General features: G+C 37.8%; 47 pseudogenes; all 47 read left to right on the forward strand.

Annotated features, from left to right (window-relative positions):
* The first annotated feature begins 103 nt into the window (after window positions 1-103).
* On the forward strand, window positions 104-222 carry LOC140573010 (5S ribosomal RNA; annotated as a pseudogene).
* A 185-nt stretch (window positions 223-407) lies between these two features.
* LOC140567846 (5S ribosomal RNA) lies at window positions 408-526 on the forward strand (annotated as a pseudogene).
* Window positions 527-916: 390 nt separating this feature from the next.
* On the forward strand, window positions 917-1,035 carry LOC140570196 (5S ribosomal RNA; annotated as a pseudogene).
* A 185-nt stretch (window positions 1,036-1,220) lies between these two features.
* On the forward strand, window positions 1,221-1,339 carry LOC140567823 (5S ribosomal RNA; annotated as a pseudogene).
* Window positions 1,340-1,524: 185 nt separating this feature from the next.
* On the forward strand, window positions 1,525-1,643 carry LOC140566957 (5S ribosomal RNA; annotated as a pseudogene).
* Window positions 1,644-1,828: 185 nt separating this feature from the next.
* Window positions 1,829-1,947, forward strand: LOC140568394 (5S ribosomal RNA; annotated as a pseudogene).
* A 392-nt stretch (window positions 1,948-2,339) lies between these two features.
* Window positions 2,340-2,458, forward strand: LOC140566653 (5S ribosomal RNA; annotated as a pseudogene).
* A 184-nt stretch (window positions 2,459-2,642) lies between these two features.
* LOC140570197 (5S ribosomal RNA) lies at window positions 2,643-2,761 on the forward strand (annotated as a pseudogene).
* Window positions 2,762-2,946: 185 nt separating this feature from the next.
* Window positions 2,947-3,065, forward strand: LOC140572543 (5S ribosomal RNA; annotated as a pseudogene).
* A 183-nt stretch (window positions 3,066-3,248) lies between these two features.
* LOC140566748 (5S ribosomal RNA) lies at window positions 3,249-3,367 on the forward strand (annotated as a pseudogene).
* Window positions 3,368-4,160: 793 nt separating this feature from the next.
* LOC140572544 (5S ribosomal RNA) lies at window positions 4,161-4,279 on the forward strand (annotated as a pseudogene).
* A 183-nt stretch (window positions 4,280-4,462) lies between these two features.
* On the forward strand, window positions 4,463-4,581 carry LOC140566749 (5S ribosomal RNA; annotated as a pseudogene).
* A 793-nt stretch (window positions 4,582-5,374) lies between these two features.
* LOC140566167 (5S ribosomal RNA) lies at window positions 5,375-5,493 on the forward strand (annotated as a pseudogene).
* Window positions 5,494-5,679: 186 nt separating this feature from the next.
* On the forward strand, window positions 5,680-5,798 carry LOC140566750 (5S ribosomal RNA; annotated as a pseudogene).
* A 185-nt stretch (window positions 5,799-5,983) lies between these two features.
* LOC140570967 (5S ribosomal RNA) lies at window positions 5,984-6,102 on the forward strand (annotated as a pseudogene).
* Window positions 6,103-6,591: 489 nt separating this feature from the next.
* Window positions 6,592-6,710, forward strand: LOC140567575 (5S ribosomal RNA; annotated as a pseudogene).
* Window positions 6,711-6,895: 185 nt separating this feature from the next.
* On the forward strand, window positions 6,896-7,014 carry LOC140566407 (5S ribosomal RNA; annotated as a pseudogene).
* Window positions 7,015-7,199: 185 nt separating this feature from the next.
* Window positions 7,200-7,318, forward strand: LOC140567576 (5S ribosomal RNA; annotated as a pseudogene).
* Window positions 7,319-7,503: 185 nt separating this feature from the next.
* Window positions 7,504-7,622, forward strand: LOC140567671 (5S ribosomal RNA; annotated as a pseudogene).
* A 185-nt stretch (window positions 7,623-7,807) lies between these two features.
* On the forward strand, window positions 7,808-7,926 carry LOC140567441 (5S ribosomal RNA; annotated as a pseudogene).
* Window positions 7,927-8,109: 183 nt separating this feature from the next.
* On the forward strand, window positions 8,110-8,228 carry LOC140567950 (5S ribosomal RNA; annotated as a pseudogene).
* A 185-nt stretch (window positions 8,229-8,413) lies between these two features.
* On the forward strand, window positions 8,414-8,532 carry LOC140567706 (5S ribosomal RNA; annotated as a pseudogene).
* Window positions 8,533-8,717: 185 nt separating this feature from the next.
* Window positions 8,718-8,836, forward strand: LOC140571435 (5S ribosomal RNA; annotated as a pseudogene).
* Window positions 8,837-9,021: 185 nt separating this feature from the next.
* Window positions 9,022-9,140, forward strand: LOC140573011 (5S ribosomal RNA; annotated as a pseudogene).
* Window positions 9,141-9,325: 185 nt separating this feature from the next.
* Window positions 9,326-9,444, forward strand: LOC140567554 (5S ribosomal RNA; annotated as a pseudogene).
* Window positions 9,445-9,836: 392 nt separating this feature from the next.
* Window positions 9,837-9,955, forward strand: LOC140570198 (5S ribosomal RNA; annotated as a pseudogene).
* A 185-nt stretch (window positions 9,956-10,140) lies between these two features.
* On the forward strand, window positions 10,141-10,259 carry LOC140567707 (5S ribosomal RNA; annotated as a pseudogene).
* A 185-nt stretch (window positions 10,260-10,444) lies between these two features.
* Window positions 10,445-10,563, forward strand: LOC140572545 (5S ribosomal RNA; annotated as a pseudogene).
* A 183-nt stretch (window positions 10,564-10,746) lies between these two features.
* On the forward strand, window positions 10,747-10,865 carry LOC140566751 (5S ribosomal RNA; annotated as a pseudogene).
* Window positions 10,866-12,265: 1,400 nt separating this feature from the next.
* LOC140567648 (5S ribosomal RNA) lies at window positions 12,266-12,384 on the forward strand (annotated as a pseudogene).
* A 185-nt stretch (window positions 12,385-12,569) lies between these two features.
* LOC140572005 (5S ribosomal RNA) lies at window positions 12,570-12,688 on the forward strand (annotated as a pseudogene).
* Window positions 12,689-12,873: 185 nt separating this feature from the next.
* On the forward strand, window positions 12,874-12,992 carry LOC140572082 (5S ribosomal RNA; annotated as a pseudogene).
* Window positions 12,993-13,177: 185 nt separating this feature from the next.
* LOC140567649 (5S ribosomal RNA) lies at window positions 13,178-13,296 on the forward strand (annotated as a pseudogene).
* A 185-nt stretch (window positions 13,297-13,481) lies between these two features.
* On the forward strand, window positions 13,482-13,600 carry LOC140569046 (5S ribosomal RNA; annotated as a pseudogene).
* A 184-nt stretch (window positions 13,601-13,784) lies between these two features.
* LOC140572240 (5S ribosomal RNA) lies at window positions 13,785-13,903 on the forward strand (annotated as a pseudogene).
* A 185-nt stretch (window positions 13,904-14,088) lies between these two features.
* On the forward strand, window positions 14,089-14,207 carry LOC140568311 (5S ribosomal RNA; annotated as a pseudogene).
* Window positions 14,208-14,390: 183 nt separating this feature from the next.
* Window positions 14,391-14,509, forward strand: LOC140571712 (5S ribosomal RNA; annotated as a pseudogene).
* Window positions 14,510-14,996: 487 nt separating this feature from the next.
* Window positions 14,997-15,115, forward strand: LOC140570010 (5S ribosomal RNA; annotated as a pseudogene).
* Window positions 15,116-15,300: 185 nt separating this feature from the next.
* Window positions 15,301-15,419, forward strand: LOC140573046 (5S ribosomal RNA; annotated as a pseudogene).
* Window positions 15,420-15,906: 487 nt separating this feature from the next.
* Window positions 15,907-16,025, forward strand: LOC140570354 (5S ribosomal RNA; annotated as a pseudogene).
* A 487-nt stretch (window positions 16,026-16,512) lies between these two features.
* Window positions 16,513-16,631, forward strand: LOC140572253 (5S ribosomal RNA; annotated as a pseudogene).
* Window positions 16,632-16,815: 184 nt separating this feature from the next.
* LOC140566520 (5S ribosomal RNA) lies at window positions 16,816-16,934 on the forward strand (annotated as a pseudogene).
* A 185-nt stretch (window positions 16,935-17,119) lies between these two features.
* LOC140567839 (5S ribosomal RNA) lies at window positions 17,120-17,238 on the forward strand (annotated as a pseudogene).
* A 487-nt stretch (window positions 17,239-17,725) lies between these two features.
* LOC140572622 (5S ribosomal RNA) lies at window positions 17,726-17,844 on the forward strand (annotated as a pseudogene).
* A 184-nt stretch (window positions 17,845-18,028) lies between these two features.
* LOC140571312 (5S ribosomal RNA) lies at window positions 18,029-18,147 on the forward strand (annotated as a pseudogene).
* A 185-nt stretch (window positions 18,148-18,332) lies between these two features.
* Window positions 18,333-18,451, forward strand: LOC140568280 (5S ribosomal RNA; annotated as a pseudogene).
* A 184-nt stretch (window positions 18,452-18,635) lies between these two features.
* On the forward strand, window positions 18,636-18,754 carry LOC140567027 (5S ribosomal RNA; annotated as a pseudogene).
* Window positions 18,755-18,764: the final 10 nt, after the last annotated feature.

An 18,764-nucleotide genomic window follows, 5' to 3' on the forward strand; every position in this document is an offset into this window, starting at 1 on the left:
TGTTGTAAATTTTGATGTGTTGAAATGGAATGCTTTTTCTTGGTTTTGAACAAATATGGTCTTAGCTATGAAATTTGAATCCTCTAGTTTGCAAGGTTCTTCTGCTTATGGCCATTCCACCCTTAGAACGCCTGATCTCGTTTGATCTCAGAAGCTACCTAGGGTTGGGCCTGGTTAGTACTTGAATGGGAGACTGTCTGGGAAAACCAGGTTTTGTAAGCTTTTTCAATCCTGCAAACAATTAAACCTTACATTTCCATTTTTTTTTCATCTTTTGCACAAATTTGTAGTTGAAACACTTTTGTGTTGTAAATTTACATGTGTTGAAATGGAATGCTTTTTCTTGGTTTTGAACAAATATGGTCTTAGCTATGAAATTTGAATTCTCTAGTTTGCACGGTTCTTCTGCTTAAGGCCATTCCACCCTTAGAACGCCTGATCTTGTCTGATCTCAGAAGTTACCTAGGGTTGGGCCTGGTTAGTACTTGAATGGGAGACTGTCTGGGAATACCAGGTTTTGTAAGTTTTTCAATCATGCAAGCAATTAAAGCTTACATTTCCATTTTTTTCATCTTTTGCACAAATTTGTATTTGAAACTCTTTTGTGTTGTAAATGTTGATGTGTTGAAATGGAATGCTTTTTCTTGGTTTTGAACAAATATGGTCTTATCTATGAAATTTGAATCCTCTAGTTTGCAAGGTTCTTCTGCTTACGGCCATTCCACCCTTAGAACGCCTGATCTCAGAAGCTACCTAGGGTTGGGCCTGGTTAGTACTTGAATGGGAGACTGAATGGGAGACTGAATGGGAATACCAGGTGATGTAAGCTTTTCCAGTCCTGGTCTTATCAGGACTGGAAAAAAAAAAACTGGTCTTATCTATGAAATTTGAATCCTCTAGTTTGCAAGGTTCTTCTGCTTACGGCCATTCCACCCTTAGAACGCCTGATCTCGTCTGATCTCAAAAGCTACCTAGGGTTGGGCCTGGTTAGTACTTGAATGGGAGACTGTCTGGGAATACCAGGTGTTGTAAGCTTTTCCAGTCCTGCAAACAATTAAAGCTTACATTTCCATGTTATTTACATCTTTTGCACAAATTTGTAGTTGAAACTCTTTTGTGTTGTAAATTTTGATGTGTTGAAATGGAATGCTTTTTCTTGGTTTTGAACAAATATGGTCTTATCTATGAAATTTGAATCCTCTAGTTTGCAAGGTTCTTCTGCTTACGTCCATTCCACCCTTAGAACGCCTGATCTTGTCTGATCTCAGAAGCTGCCTAGGGTTGGGCTTGGTTAGTACTTGAATGGGAGACTGAATGGGAATCCCAGGTGTTGTAAGCTTTTCCAATCCTGCAAACAATTAAAGCTTACATTTCCATGTTATTTACATCTTTTGCACAAATTTGTACTTGAAACTCTTTTGTGTTGTAAATTTTGATGTGTTGAAATGGAATGCTTTTTCTTGGTTTTGAACAAATATTGTCTTAGCTATGAAATTTGAATCCTCTAGTTTGCAAGGTTTTTCGTCTTATGGCCATTCCACCCATAGAATGCCTGGTCTCGTCTGATCTCAGAAGCTACCCAGGGTTGGGCCTGGTTAGTACTTGAATGGGAGACTGTCTGGGAATACCAGGTGTTGTAAGCTTTTCCAATCCTGCAAACAATTAAAGCTTACATTTCCATGTTATTTACATCTTTTGCACAAATTTGTAGTTGAAACTCTTTTGTGTTGTAAATTTTGATGTGTTGAAATGGAATGCTTTTTCTTGGTTTTGAACAAATATGGTCTTAGCCATGAAATTTGAATTCTCTAGTTTGCACGGTTCTTCTGCTTAAGGCCATTCCACCCTTAGAACGCCTGATCTTGTCTGATATCAGAAGTTACCTAGGGTTGGGCCTGGTTAGTACTTGAATGGGAGACTGTCTGGGAATACCAGGTTTTGTAAGTTTTTCAATCATGCAAGCAATTAAAGCTTACATTTCCATTTTTTTCATCTTTTGCACAAATTTGTATTTGAAACTCTTTTGTGTTGTAAATGTTGATGTGTTGAAATGGAATGCTTTTTCTTGGTTTTGAACAAATATGGTCTTATCTATGAAATTTGAATCCTCTAGTTTGCAAGGTTCTTCTGCTTACGGCCATTCCACCCTTAGAACGCCTGATCTCAGAAGCTACCTAGGGTTGGGCCTGGTTAGTACTTGAATGGGAGACTGAATGGGAGACTGAATGGGAATACCAGGTGTTGTAAGCTTTTCCAGTCCTGGTCTTATCAGGACTGGAAAAAAAAAAAAACTGGTCTTATCTATGAAATTTGAATCCTCTAGTTTGCAAGGTTCTTCTGCTTAAGGCCATTCCACCCTTAGAACGCCTGATCTCGTCTGATCTCAGAAGCTATCTAGGCTTGGGCCTGGTTAGTACTTGAATGGGAGACTGTCTGGGAATACCAGGTGTTGTAAGCTTTTTCAATCCTGCAAACAATTAAAGCTTACATTTCCATTTTTTTTCATCTTTTGCACAAATTTGTATTTGAAACTCTTTTGTGTTGTAAATTTTGATGTGTTAAAATGGAATGCTTTTTCTTGGTTTTGAACAAATATGGTCTTAGCTATGAAATTTGAATCCTCTAGTTTGCAAGGTTCTTCTGCTTACGGCCATTCCACCCTTAGAACGCCTGATCTCGTCTGATCTCAAAAGCTACCTAGGGTTGGGCCTGGTTAGTACTTGAATGGGAGACTGTCTGGGAATACCAGGTGTTGTAAGCTTTTCCAGTCCTGCAAACAATTAAAGCTTACATTTCCATGTTATTTACATCTTTTGCACAAATTTGTAGTTGAAACTCTTTTGTGTTGTAAATTTTGATGTGTTGAAATGGAATGCTTTTTCTTGGTTTTGAACAAATATGGTCTTAGCTATGAAATTTGAATCCTCTAGTTTGCAAGGTTCTTCAGCTTGCAGCCATTCCACCCTTAGAACGCCTGATCTCGTCTGATCTCAGAAGCTACCTAGGGTTGGGCCTGGTTAGTACTTGAATGGGAGACTGTCTGGGAATACCAGGTTTTGTAAGCTTTTTCAATCATGCAAACAATTAAAGCTTACATTTCAATTTTTTTCATCTTTTGCACAAATTTGTAGTTGAAACTCTTTTGTGTTGTAAATGTTGATGTGTTGAAATGGAATGCTTTTTCTTGGTTTTGAACAAATATGGTCTTATCTATGAAATTTGAATCCTCTAGTTTGCAAGGTTCTTCTGCTTACGGCCATTCCACCCTTAGAACGCCTGATCTCGTCTGATCTCAGAAGCTACCTAGGGTTGGGCCTGGTTAGCGCTTGAATGGGAGACTATCTGGGAATACCAGGTGTTGTAAGCTTTTCCAGTCCTGCAAACAGTTAAAGCTTACATTTCCATGTTATTTACATCTTTTGCACAAATTTGTAGTTGAAACTCTATTGTGTTGTAAATTTTGATGTGTTGAAATGGAATGCTTTTTCTTGGTTTTGAACAAATATGGTCTTAGCTATGAAATTTGAATCCTCTAGTTTGCAAGGTTCTTCTGCTTACGGCCATTCCACCCTTAGAACGCCTGATCTTGTCTGATCTCAGAAGCTACCTAGGGTTGGGCCTGGTTAGCGCTTGAATGGGAGAATATCTGGGAATACCAGGTGTTGTAAGCTTTTCCAGTCATGCAAACAATTAAAGCTTACATTTCCATGTTATTTACATCTTTTGCACAAATTCGTAGTTGAAACTCTTTTGTGTTGTAAATGTTGATGTGTTGAAATGGAATGCTTTTTCTTGGTTTTGAACAAATATGGTATTATCTATGAAATTTGAATCCTCTAGTTTGCAAGGTTCTTCTGCTAACGGCCATTCCACCCTTAAAACGCCTGATCTTGTATGATCTCAGAAGCTATCTATGGATGGGCCTGGTTAGAACTTGAATGGGAGACTGAATGGGAATACCAGGTGTTGTAAGCTTTTCCAATCCTGCAAACAATTAAAGCTTACATTTCCATGTTATTTACATCTTTTGCACAAATTTGTAGTTGAAACTCTTTTGTGTTGTAAATGTTGATGTGTTGAAATGGAATGCTTTTTCTTGGTTTTGAACAAATATGGTCTTAGCTATGAAATTTGAATCCTCTAGTTTGCAAGGTTCTTCAGCTTGCAGCCATTCCACCCTTAGAACGCCTGATCTCGTCTGATCTCAGAAGCTACCTAGGGTTGGGCCTGGTTAGTACTTGAATGGGAGACTGTCTGGGAATACCAGGTTTTGTAAGCTTTTTCAATCATGCAAACAATTAAAGCTTACATTTCAATTTTTTTCATCTTTTGCACAAATTTGTAGTTGAAACTCTTTTGTGTTGTAAATGTTGATGTGTTGAAATGGAATGCTTTTTCTTGGTTTTGAACAAATATGGTCTTATCTATGAAATTTGAATCCTCTAGTTTGCAAGGTTCTTCTGCTTACGGCCATTCCACCCTTAGAACGCCTGATCTCGTCTGATCTCAGAAGCTACCTAGGGTTGGGCCTGGTTAGCGCTTGAATGGGAGACTATCTGGGAATACCAGGTGTTGTAAGCTTTTCCAGTCCTGCAAACAGTTAAAGCTTACATTTCCATGTTATTTACATCTTTTGCACAAATTTGTAGTTGAAACTCTATTGTGTTGTAAATTTTGATGTGTTGAAATGGAATGCTTTTTCTTGGTTTTGAACAAATATGGTCTTAGCTATGAAATTTGAATCCTCTAGTTTGCAAGGTTCTTCTGCTTACGGCCATTCCACCCTTAGAACGCCTGATCTTGTCTGATCTCAGAAGCTACCTAGGGTTGGGCCTGGTTAGCGCTTGAATGGGAGAATATCTGGGAATACCAGGTGTTGTAAGCTTTTCCAGTCATGCAAACAATTAAAGCTTACATTTCCATGTTATTTACATCTTTTGCACAAATTCGTAGTTGAAACTCTTTTGTGTTGTAAATGTTGATGTGTTGAAATGGAATGCTTTTTCTTGGTTTTGAACAAATATGGTATTATCTATGAAATTTGAATCCTCTAGTTTGCAAGGTTCTTCTGCTAACGGCCATTCCACCCTTAAAACGCCTGATCTTGTATGATCTCAGAAGCTATCTATGGATGGGCCTGGTTAGAACTTGAATGGGAGACTGAATGGGAATACCAGGTGTTGTAAGCTTTTCCAATCCTGCAAACAATTAAAGCTTACATTTCCATGTTATTTACATCTTTTGCACAAATTTGTAGTTGAAACTCTTTTGTGTTGTAAATGTTGATGTGTTGAAATGGAATGCTTTTTCTTGGTTTTGAACAAATATGGTCTTAGCTATGAAATTTGAATCCTCTAGTTTGCAAGGTTCTTCTGCTCACGGCCATTCCACCCTTAGAATGCCTGATCTCGTCTGATCTCAGAAGCTACCTAGGGTTGGGTCTGGTTAGTACTTGAATGGGAGACTGTCTGGGAATACCAGGTGTTGTAAGCTTTTCCAGTCCTGCAAACAATTAAAGCTTACATTTCCATGTTATTTACATCTTTTGCACAAATTTGTAGTTAAAAACTCTTTTGTGTTGTAAATTTTGATGTGTTGAAATGGAATGCTTTTTCTTGGTTTTGAACAAATGTGGTCTTATCTATGAAATTTGAATCCTCTAGTTTGCAAGGTTCTTCTGCTTACGGCCATTCCACCCTTAGAACGCCTGATCTCGTCTGATCTCAGAAGCTACCTAGGGTTGGGCCTGGTTAGCGCTTGAATGGGAGACTATCTGGGAATACCAGGTGTTGTAAGCTTTTCCAGTCCTGCAAACAATTAAAGCTTACATTTCCATGTTATTTACATCTTTTGCACAAATTTGTAGTTGAAACTCTTTTGTGTTGTAAATGTTGATGTGTTGAAATGGAATGCTTTTTCTTGATTTTAAAGAAATATGGTCTTATCTATGAAATTTAAATCCTCTAGTATGCAAGGTTCTTCTGCTTATGGCCATTCCACCCTTAGAACGCCTGATCTCGTCTGATCTCAGAAGCAACCCAGGGATGGGCCTGGTTAGTACTTAAATAGGAGACTGTCTGGGAATACCAGGTGTTGTAAGCTTTTTCAATCCTGCAAACAATTAAAGCTTACATTTCCATTTTTTTTTCATCTTTTGCACAAATTTGTATTTGAAACTCTTTTGTGTTGTAAATGTTGATGTGTTGAAATGGAATGCTTTTTCTTTATTTTAAACAAATATGGTCTTATCTATGAAATTTGAATCCTCTAGTATGCAAGGTTCTTCTGCTTCCGGTCATTCCACGCTTAGAACGCCTGATGTAGTCTGATCTCAGAAGCTACCTCGGGTTGGGCCTGGTTAGTGCTTGAATGGGAGGCTGTCTGGGAATACCAGGTGTTGTAAGCTTTTCCAATCCTGCAAACAATTAAAGCTTACATTTCCATGTTATTTACATCTTTTGCACAAATTTGTAGTTGAAACTCTTTTGTGTTGTAAATTTTGATGTGTTGAAATGGAATGCTTTTTCTTGGTTTTGAACAAATATGGTCTTATCTATGAAATTTGAATCCCCTAGTTTGCAAGGTTCTTCTGCTTACGGCCATACCACCCTTAGAACGTCTGATCTTGTCTGATCTCAGAAACTACCTAGGGTTGGGCCTGGTTAGTACTTGAATGGGAGACTGTCTGGGTATACCAGGTGTTGTAAGCTTTTCCAATCCTGCAAACAATTAAAGCTTACGTTTCCATGTTATTTACATCTTTTGCACAAATTTGTAGTTGAAACTCTTTTGTGTTGTAAATTTTGATGTGTTGAAATGGAATGCTTTTTCTTGGTTTTGAACAAATATGGTCTTATCTATGAAATTTGAATCCTCTAGTTTGCAAGGTTCTTCTGCTTATGGCCATTCCACCCTTAGAACACCTGATCTTGTCTGATCTCAGAAGCTGCCTAGGGTTGGGCCTGGTTAGTACTTGAATGGGAGACTGTATGGGAATACCAGGTGTTGTAAGCTTTTCCAATCCTGCAAACAATTAAAGCTTACATTTCCATGTTATTTACATCTTTTGCACAAATTTGTAGTTGAAACTCTTTTGTGTTGTAAATTTTGATGTGTTGAAATGGAATGCTTTTTCTTGGTTTTGAACAAATATGGTCTTATCTATGAAATTTGAATCCCCTAGTTTGCAAGGTTCTTCTGCTTACGGCCATACCACCCTTAGAACGTCTGATCTTGTCTGATCTCAGAAACTACCTAGGGTTGGGCCTGGTTAGTACTTGAATGGGAGACTGTCTGGGTATACCAGGTGTTGTAAGCTTTTCCAATCCTGCAAACAATTAAAGCTTACGTTTCCATGTTATTTACATCTTTTGCACAAATTTGTAGTTGAAACTCTTTTGTGTTGTAAATTTTGATGTGTTGAAATGGAATGCTTTTTCTTGGTTTTGAACAAATATGGTCTTAGCTATGAAATTTGAATCCTCTAGTTTGCAAGGCTCTTCTGCTTATGGCCATTCCACCCTTAGAACGCCTGATCTTGTCTGATCTCAGAAGCTACCTAGGGTTGGGCCTGGTTAGTACTTAAATGGGAGTCTGTCTGGGAATACGAGGTGTTGTAAGCTTTTCCAGTCCTGCAAACAATTAAACCTTACATTTCCATGTTATTTACATCTTTTGCACAAATTTGTTGTTGAAACTCTTTTGTGTTGTAAATTTTGATGTGTTGAAATGGAATGCTTTTTCTTGGTTTTGAACAAATATGGTCTTAGCTATGAAATTTGAATCCTCTAGTTTGCAAGATTCTTCTGCTTACGGCCATTCCAACCTTAGAACGCCTGATCTTGTCTGATCTCAGAAGCTACCTAGGGTTGGGCCTGGTTAGTACTTGAATGGGAGACTATCTGGGAATACCAGGTTTTGTAAGCTTTTTCAATCATGCAAACAATTAAAGCTTACATTTCCATTTTTTTCATCTTTTGCACAAATTTGTATTTGAAACTCTTTTGTGTTGTAAATGTTGATGTGTTGAAATGGAATGCTTTTTCTTGGTTTTGAACAAATATGGTCTTAGCTATGAAATTTGAATCCTCTAGTTTGCAAGGTTCTTTTGCTTACGGCCATTCCACCCTTAGAACGCCTGTTCTAGTCTGATCTCAGAAGCTACCTCGGGTTGGGCCTGGTTAGTACTTGAATGGGAGACTGAATGGGAATACCAGGTGTTGTAAGCTTTTCCAGTCCTGCAAACAATTAAAGCTTACATTTCCATGTTATTTACATCTTTTGCACAAATTTGTAGTTGAAACTCTTTTGTGTTGTAAATTTTGATGTGTTGAAATGGAATGCTTTTTCTTGGTTTTGAACAAATATGGTCTTATCTATGAAATTTGAATCCTCTAGTTTGCAAGGTTCTTCTGCTTACGTCCATTCCACCCTTAGAACGCCTGATCTTGTCTGATCTCAGAAGCTGCCTAGGGTTGGGCTTGGTTAGTACTTGAATGGGAGACTGAATGGGAATACCAGGTGTTGTAAGCTTTTCCAATCCTGCAAACAATTAAAGCTTACATTTCCATGTTATTTACATCTTTTGCACAAATTTGTACTTGAAACTCTTTTGTGTTGTAAATTTTGATGTGTTGAAATGGAATGCTTTTTCTTGGTTTTGAACAAATATTGTCTTAGCTATGAAATTTGAATCCTCTAGTTTGCAAGGTTTTTCGGCTTATGGCCATTCCACCCTTAGAATGCCTGGTCTCGTCTGATCTCAGAAGCTACCCAGGGTTGGGCCTGGTTAGTACTTGAATGGGAGACTGTCTGGGAATACCAGGTGTTGTAAGCTTTTCCAATCCTGCAAACAATTAAAGCTTACATTTCCATGTTATTTACATCTTTTGCACAAATTTGTAGTTGAAACTCTTTTGTGTTGTAAATTTTGATGTGTTGAAATGGAATGCTTTTTCTTGGTTTTGAACAAATATGGTCTTAGCTATGAAATTTGAATCCTCTAGTTTGCAAGGTTCTTCTGCTTATGGCCATTCCACCCTTAGAACGCCTGATCTCGTTTGATCTCAGAAGCTACCTAGGGTTGGGCCTGGTTAGTACTTGAATGGGAGACTGTCTGGGAAAACCAGGTTTTGTAAGCTTTTTCAATCCTGCAAACAATTAAACCTTACATTTCCATTTTTTTTTCATCTTTTGCACAAATTTGTAGTTGAAACACTTTTGTGTTGTAAATTTACATGTGTTGAAATGGAATGCTTTTTCTTGGTTTTGAACAAATATGGTCTTAGCTATGAAATTTGAATTCTCTAGTTTGCACGGTTCTTCTACTTAAGGCCATTCCACCCTTAGAACGCCTGATCTTGTCTGATCTCAGAAGTTACCTAGGGTTGGGCCTGGTTAGTACTTGAATGGGAGACTGTCTGGGAATACCAGGTTTTGTAAGTTTTTCAATCATGCAAGCAATTAAAGCTTACATTTCCATTTTTTTCATCTTTTGCACAAATTTGTATTTGAAACTCTTTTGTGTTGTAAATGTTGATGTGTTGAAAAGGAATGCTTTTTCTTGGTTTTGAACAAATATGGTCTTATCTATGAAATTTGAATCCTCTAGTTTGCAAGGTTCTTCTGCTTACGGCCATTCCACCCTTAGAACGCCTGATCTCAGAAGCTACCTAGGGTTGGGCCTGGTTAGTACTTGAATGGGAGACTGAATGGGAGACTGAATGGGAATACCAGGTGTTGTAAGCTTTTCCAGTCCTGGTCTTATCAGGACTGGAAAAAAAAAAAAACTGGTCTTATCTATGAAATTTGAATCCTCTAGTTTGCAAGATTCTTCTGCTTACGGCCATTCCACCCTTAGAACGCCTGATCTCGTCTGATCTCAAAAGCTACCTAGGGTTGGGCCTGGTTAGTACTTGAATGGGAGACTGTCTGGGAATACCAGGTGTTGTAAGCTTTTCCAGTCCTGCAAACAATTAAAGCTTACATTTCCATGTTATTTACATCTTTTGCACAAATTTGTAGTTGAAACTCTTTTGTGTTGTAAATTTTGATGTGTTGAAATGGAATGCTTTTTCTTGGTTTTGAACAAATATGGTCTTATCTATGAAATTTGAATCCTCTAGTTTGCAAGGTTCTTCTGCTTACGTCCATTCCACCCTTAGAACGCCTGATCTTGTCTGATCTCAGAAGCTGCCTAGGGTTGGGCTTGGTTAGTACTTGAATGGGAGACTGAATGGGAATACCAGGTGTTGTAAGCTTTTCCAATCCTGCAAACAATTAAAGCTTACATTTCCATGTTATTTACATCTTTTGCACAAATTTGTAGTTGAAACTCTTTTGTGTTGTAAATTTTGATGTGTTGAAATGGAATGCTTTTTCTTGGTTTTGAACAAATATGGTCTTAGCTATGAAATTTGAATCCTCTAGTTTGCAAGGTTCTTCAGCTTGCAGCCATTCCACCCTTAGAACGCCTGATCTCGTCTGATCTCAGAAGCTACCTAGGGTTGGGCCTGGTTAGTACTTGAATGGGAGACTGTCTGGGAATACCAGGTTTTGTAAGCTTTTTCAATCATGCAAACAATTAAAGCTTACATTTCAATTTTTTTCATCTTTTGCACAAATTTGTAGTTGAAACTCTTTTGTGTTGTAAATGTTGATGTGTTGAAATGGAATGCTTTTTCTTGGTTTTGAACAAATATGGTCTTATCTATGAAATTTGAATCCTCTAGTTTGCAAGGTTCTTCTGCTTACGGCCATTCCACCCTTAGAACGCCTGATCTCGTCTGATCTCAGAAGCTACCTAGGGTTGGGCCTGGTTAGCGCTTGAATGGGAGACTATCTGGGAATACCAGGTGTTGTAAGCTTTTCCAGTCCTGCAAACAGTTAAAGCTTACATTTCCATGTTATTTACATCTTTTGCACAAATTTGTAGTTGAAACTCTTTTGTGTTGTAAATGCTGATGTGTTGAAATGGAATGCTTTTTCTTGGTTTTGAATAAATGTGGTCTTATCTATGAAATTTGAATCCTCTAGTTTGCAAGGTTCTTCTGCTTACGGCCATTCCATCCTTAGAATGCCTGATCTCGTCTGATCTCAGAAGCTACCTAGGGTTGGGCCTAGTTAGTAATTAAATGGGAGACTTTCAGGGTATACCAGGTGTTGTAAGTTTTTCCAATCCTGCAAACAATTAAAGCTTACATTTCCATTTTTTTTACATCTTTTGCACAAATTTGTAGTTGAAACTCTATTGTGTTGTAAATTTTGATGTGTTGAAATGGAATGCTTTTTCTTGGTTTTGAACAAATATGGTCTTAGCTATGAAATTTGAATCCTCTAGTTTGCAAGGTTCTTCTGCTTACGGCCATTCCACCCTTAGAACGCCTGGTCTTGTCTGATCTCAGAAGCTACCTAGGGTTGGGCCTGGTTAGCGCTTGAATGGGAGAATATCTGGGAATACCAGGTGTTGTAGGCTTTTCCAGTCATGCAAACAATTAAAGCTTACATTTCCATGTTATTTACATCTTTTGCACAAATTCGTAGTTGAAACTCTTTTGTGTTGTAAATGTTGATGTGTTGAAATGGAATGCTTTTTCTTGGTTTTGAACAAATATGGTATTATCTATGAAATTTGAATCCTCTAGTTTGCAAGGTTCTTCTGCTAACGGCCTTTCCACCCTTAAAACGCCTGATCTTGTATGATCTCAGAAGCTATCTATGGATGGGCCTGGTTAGAACTTGAATGGGAGACTGAATGGGAATACCAGGTGTTGTAAGCTTTTCCAATCCTGCAAACAATTAAAGCTTACATTTCCATGTTATTTACATCTTTTGCACAAATTTGTAGTTGAAACTCTTTTGTGTTGTAAATGTTGATGTGTTGAAATGGAATGCTTTTTCTTTATTTTAAACAAAAATGGTCTTATCTATGAAATTTGAATCCTCTAGTATGCAAGGTTCTTCTGCTTCCGGTCATTCCACGCTTAGAACGCCTGATGTAGTCTGATCTCAGAAGCTACCTCGGGTTGGGCCTGGTTAGTGCTTGAATGGGAGGCTGTCTGGGAATACCAGGTGTTGTAAGCTTTTCCAATCCTGCAAACAATTAAAGCTTACATTTCCATTTTTTTACATCTTTTGCACAAATTTGTAGTTGAAACTCTTTTGTGTTGTAAATGTTGATGTGTTAAAATGGAATGCTTTTTCTTGGTTTTGAACAAATATGGTCTTAGCTATGAAATTTGAATCCTCTAGTTTGCAAGGTTTTTCTGCTTACGGACATTCCACCCTTAGAACGCCTGATCTCGTCTGATCTCAGAAGCAACCTAGAGTTGGGCCTGGTTAGTACTTGAATGGGAGATTGTCTGGGAATACCAGGTGTTGTAAGCTTTTCCAATCCTGCAAACAATTAAAGCTTACATTTCCATGTTATTTACATCTTTTGCACAAATTTGTATTTGAAACTCTTTTGTGTTGTAAATGTTGATGTGTTGAAATGGAATGCTTTTTCTTGGTTTTGAACAAATATGGTCTTAGCTATGAAATTTGAATCCTCTAGTTTGCAAGGTTCTTCAGCTTACAGCCATTCCACCCTTAGAACGCCTGATCTCGTCTGATCTCAGAAGCTACCTAGGGTTGGGCCTGGTTAGTACTTGAATGGGAGACTGTCTGGGAATACCAGGTGTTGTAAGCTTTTCCAGTCCTGCAAACAATTAAAGCTTACATTTCCATATTATTTACATCTTTTGCACAAATTTGTAGTTGAAACTCTTTTGTGTTGTAAATGTTGATGTGTTGAAATGGAATGCTTTTTCTTGGTTTTGAACAAATATGGTCTTATCTATGAAATTTCAATCCTCTAGTTTGCAAGGTTCTTCTGCTTGCGGCCATTCCACCCTTGGAACGCCTGATCTCGTCTGATCTCAGAAGCTACCTAGGGTTGGGCCTGGTTAGTACTTGAATGGGAGACTGTCTGGGTATACCAGGTGTTGTAAGCTTTTCCAATCCTGCAAACAATTAAAGCTTACATTTCCATGTTATTTACATCTTTTGCACAAATTTGTAGTTGAAACTCTTTTGTGTTGTAAATGTTGATGTGTTAAAATGGAATGCTTTTTCTTGGTTTTGAACAAATATGGTCTTAGCTATGAAATTTGAATCCTCTAGTTTGCAAGGTTTTTCTGCTTACGGACATTCCACCCTTAGAACGCCTGATCTCGTCTGATCTCAGAAGCAACCTAGAGTTGGGCCTGGTTAGTACTTGAATGGGAGATTGTCTGGGAATACCAGGTGTTGTAAGCTTTTCCAATCCTGCAAACAATTAAAGCTTACATTTCCATGTTATTTACATCTTTTGCACAAATTTGTATTTGAAACTCTTTTGTGTTGTAAATGTTGATGTGTTAAAATGGAATGCTTTTTCTTGGTTTTGAACAAATATGGTCTTAGCTATGAAATTTGAATCCTCTAGTTTGCAAGGTTCTTCAGCTTACAGCCATTCCACCCTTAGAACGCCTGATCTCGTCTGATCTCAGAAGCTACCTAGGGTTGGGCCTGGTTAGTACTTGAATGGGAGACTTTCTGGGAATACCAGGTGCTGTAAGCTTTTTTAATCCTCCAAACAATTAAAGCTTACATTTCCATTTTTTTTCATCTTTTGCACAAATTTGTATTTGAAACTCTTTTGTGTTGTAAATGTTGATGTGTTAAAGTGGAATGGTTTTTCTTGGTTTTGAACAAATATGGTCTTAGCTATGAAATTTGAATCCTCTAGTTTGCAAGGTTCTTCTGCTTACGGCCATTCCACCCTTAGAACGCCTGATCTCGTCTGATCTCGGAAGCTACCTAGTGTTGGGCCTGGTTAGTACTTGAATGGGAGACTGTCTGGGAATACCAGGTGTTGTAAGCTTTTCCAGTCCTGCAAACAATTAAAGCTTACATTTCCATGTTATTTACATCTTTTGCACAAATTTGTAGTTGAAACTCTTTTGTGTTGTAAATGTTGATGTGTTGAAATGGAATGCTTTTTCTTGGTTTTGAACAAATATGCTCTTAGCTATGAAATTTGAATCCTCTAGTTTGCAAGGTTCTTCTGCTTATGGCCATTCCACCCTTAGAACGCCTGATCTCGTCTGATCTCGGAAGCTACCTAGTGTTGGGCCTGGTTAGTACTTGAATGGGAGACTGAATGGAAATACCAGGTTTTGTAAGCTTTTTCAATCCTGCAAACAATTAAAGCTTACATTTCCATTTTTTTCATCTTTTGCACAAATTTGTATTTGAAACTCTTTTGTGTTGTAAATGTTGATGTGTTGAAATGGAATGCTTTTTCTTGATTTTGAACAAATATGGTCTTATCTATGAAATTTGAATCCTCTAGTTTGCAAGGTTCTTCTGCTTACGGCCATTCCACCCTTAGAACGCCTGATCTCGTCTGATCTTGGAAGCTACCTAGGGTTGGGCCTGGTTAGTACTTGAATGGGAGACTGTCTGGGAATACCAGGTGTTGTAAGCTTTTCCAGTCATGCAAACAATTAAAGCTTACATTTCCATGTTATTTACATCTTTTGCACAAATTTGTAGTTGAAACTCTTTTGTGTTGTAAATTTTGATGTGTTGAAATGGAATGCTTTTTCTTGGTTTTGAACAAATATGGTCTTAGCTATGAAATTTGAATCCTCTAGTTTGCAAGGTTCTTTTGCTTATGGCCATTCCACCCATAGAATGCCTGATCTCGTCTGATTTCGGAAGCTACCTAGTGTTGGGCCTGGTTAGTACTTGAATGGGAGACTGAATGGAAATACCAGGTTTTGTAAGCTTTTTCAATCCTGCAAACAATTAAAGCTTACATTTACATTTTTTTCATCTTTTGCACAAATTTGTATTTGAAACTCTTTTGTGTTGTAAATGTTGATGTGTTGAAATGGAATGCTTTTTCTTGATTTTGAACAAATATGGTCTTATCTATGAAATTTGAATCCTCTAGTTTGCAAGGTTCTTCTGCTTACGGCCATTCCACCCTTAGAACGCCTGATCTCGTCTGATCTTGGAAGCTACCTAGGGTTGGGCCTGGTTAGTACTTGAATGGGAGACCGTCTGGGAATACCAGGTGTTGTAAGCTTTTCCAGTCCTGCAAACAATTAAAGCTTACATTTCCATGTTATTTACATCTTTTGCACAAATTTGTAGTTGAAACTCTTTTGTGTTGTAAATTTTGATGTGTTGAAATGGAATGCTTTTTCTTGATTTTGAACAAATATGGTCTTAGCTATGAAATTTGAATCCTCTAGTTTGCAAGGTTCATCTGCTTACGGCCATTCCACCCTTAGAACGCCTGATCTCGTCTGATATCAGAAGCTACCTAGGGTTGGGCCTGGTTAGTACTTGAATGGGAGACTGTCTGGGAATTCCAGGTGTTGTAAACTTTTCCAATCCTGCAAACAATTAAAGCTTACATTTCCATGTTATTTACATCTTTTACACAAATTTGTAGTTGAAACACTTTTGTGTTGTAAATGTTGATGTGTTGAAATGGAATGCTTTGTCTTGGTTTTGAACAAATATGGTCTTAGCTATGAAATTTGAATCCTCTAGTTTGCAAGGTTCTTTTGCTTATGGCCATTCCATCCATAGAACGCATGATCTCGTCTGATTTCGGAAGCTACCTAGTGTTGGACCTGGTTAGTACTTGAATGGGAGACTGAATGGGAATACCAGGTTTTGTAAGCTCTTTCAATCCTGCAAACAATTAAAGCTTACATTTCCATTTTTTTCATCTTTTGCACAAATTTGTATTTGAAACTCTTTTGTGTTGTAAATTTTGATGTGTTGAAATGGAATGCTTTTTCTTGATTTTGAACAAATATGGTCTTAGCTATGAAATTTGAATCCTCTAGTTTGCAAGGTTCTTCTGCTTACGGCCATTCCACCCTTAGAACGCCTGATCTCGTCTGATCTCAGAAGCTACCTAGGGTTGGGCCTGGTTAGTACTTGAATGGGAGATTGTCTGGGAATTCCAGGTGTTGTAAGCTTTTCCAATCCTGCAAACAATTAAAGCTTACATTTCCATGTTATTTACATCTTTTACACAAATTTGTAGTTGAAACTCTTTTGTGTTGTAAATGTTGATGTGTTGAAATGGAATGCTTTGTCTTGGTTTTGAACAAATATGGTCTTAGCTATGAAATTTGAATCCTCTAGTTTGCAAGGTACTTTTCCTTATGGCCATTCCACCCACAGAACGCCTGATCTCGTCTGATTTCGGAAGCTACCTAGTGTTGGGCCTGGTTAGTACTTGAATGGGAGACTGAATGGGAATACCAGGTTTTGTAAGCTTTTTCAATCCTGCAAACAATTAAAGCTTACATTTCCATTTTTTTCATCTTTTGCACAAATTTGTATTTGAAACTCTTTTGTGTTGTAAATGTTGATGTGTTGAAATGGAATGATTTTTCTTGATTTTGAACAAATATGGTCTTATCTATGAAATTTGAATCCTCTGGTTTGCAAGGTTCTTCTGCTTACGGCCATTCCACCCTTAGAACGCCTGATCTCGTCTGATCTCAGAAGCAACCTAGAGTTGGGCCTGGTTAGTACTTGAATGGGAGACTGTCTGGGAATACCAGGTGTTGTAAGCTTTTCCAATCCTGCAAACAATTAAGGCTTACATTTCCATTTTTTTTCATCTTTTGCACAAATTTGTATTTGAAACTCTTTTGTGTTGTAAATGTTGATGTGTTAAAGTGGAATGCTTTTTCTTGGTTTTGAACAAATATGGTCTTAGTTATGAAATTTGAATCCTCTAGTTTGCAAGGTTCTTCTGCTTACGGCCATTCCACCCTTAGAACGCCTGATCTCGTCTGATCTCAGAAGCTACCTAGGGTTGGGCCTGGTTAGTACTTGAATGGGAGACTTTCTGGGAATACCAGGTGTTGTAATCTTTTTCAGTCCTGCAAACAATTAAAGCTTACATTTCCATGTTATTTACATCTTTTGCACAAATTTGTAGTTGAAACTCTTTTGTGTTGTAAATTTTGATCTGTTGAAATGGAATGCTTTTTCTTGGTTTTGAACAAATATGGTCTTATCTATGAAATTTGAAACCTCTAGTTTGCAAGGTTCTTCTGCTTACGGACATTCCACCCTTAGAATGCCTAATCTCGTCTGATCTCAAAAGCTACCTAGGGTTGGGCCTGGTTAGTACTTGAATGGGAGACTGTCTGGGAATACCAGGTGTTGTAAGCTTTTCCAGTCCTGCAAACAATTAAAGCTTACATTTCCATGTTATTTACATCTTTTGCACAAATTTGTAGTTGAAACTCTTTTGTTTTGTAAATTTTGATGTGTTGAAATGGAATGCTTTTTCTTGGTTTTGAACAAATATGCTCTTAGCTATGAAATTTGAATCCTCTAGTTTGCAAGTTTCTTCTGCTTATGGCCATTCCACCCTTAAAACGCCTGATCTAGTCTGATCTTGGAAGCTACCTAGTGTTGGGCCTGGTTAGTACTTGAGTGGGAGACTGAATGGGAATACCAGGTTTTGTAAGCTTTTTCAATCCTGCAAACAAGTAAAGCTTACATTTCCATTTTTTTCATCTTTTGCACAAATTTGTATTTGAAACTCTTTTGTGTTGTAAATTTTGATGTGTTGAAATGGAATGCTTTTTCTTGATTTTGAACAAATATGGTCTTAGCTATGAAATTTGAATCCTCTAGTTTGCAAGGTTCATCTGCTTACGGCCATTCCACCCTTAGAACGCCTGATCTCGTCTGATCTCAGAAGCTACCTAGGGTTGGGCCTGATTAGTACTTGAATGGGAGACTGTCTGGGAATACCAGGTGTTGTAAGCTTTTCCAATCCTGCAAACAATTAAAGCTTACATTTCCATTTTTTTTCATCTTTTGCACAAATTTGTATTTGAAACTCTTTTGTGTTGTAAATGTTGATGTGTTAAAGTGGAATGCTTTTTCTTGGTTTTGAACAAATATGGTCTTAGCTATGAAATTTGAATCCTCTAGTTTGCAAGGTTCTTCTGCTTACGGCCATTCCACCCTTAGAACGCCTGATTTCGTCTGATCTCAGAAGCTACCTAGGGTTGGGCCTGGTTAGTACTTGAATGGGAGACTTTCTGGGAATACCAGGTGTTGTAATCTTCTTCAGTCCTGCAAACAATTAAAGCTTACATTTCCATGTTATTTACATCTTTTGCACAAATTTGTAGTTGAAACTCTTTTATGTTGTAAATTTTGATGTGTTGAAATGGAATGCTTTTTCTTGGTTTTGAACAAATATGGTCTTATCTATGAAATTTGAAACCTCTAGTTTGCAAGGTTCTTCTGCTTACGGCCATTCCACCCTTAGAACGCCTGATCTCCTCTCATCTCAGAAGCTACCTAGGGTTAGGCCTGGTTAGTACTTGAACGGGAGACTGTCTGGGAATACCAGGTGTTGTAAGCTTTTCCAATCCTGCAAACAATTAAAGCTTACATTTCCATTTTTTTTTCATCTTTTGCACATTTTGTATTTGAAACTCTTTTGTGTTGTAAATGTTGATGTGTTGAAATGGAATGCTTTTTCTTAATTTTGAACAATTGTGGTCTTATCTATGAAATTTGAATCCTCTAGATTGCAAGGTTCTTCTGCTTACGGCCATTCCACCCTTAGAATGCCTGATCTCGTCTGATCTCAGAAGCTACCTAGGGTTGGGCCTGGTTAGTACTTGAATGGGAGACTGTCTGGGTATACCAGATGTTGTAAGCTTTTCCAATCC

The sequence above is a fragment of the Salminus brasiliensis genome, chromosome 11 (genome assembly GCF_030463535.1).
Source record: "Salminus brasiliensis chromosome 11, fSalBra1.hap2, whole genome shotgun sequence".
In the NCBI taxonomy this organism is placed as follows: domain Eukaryota; kingdom Metazoa; phylum Chordata; class Actinopteri; order Characiformes; family Bryconidae; genus Salminus; species Salminus brasiliensis.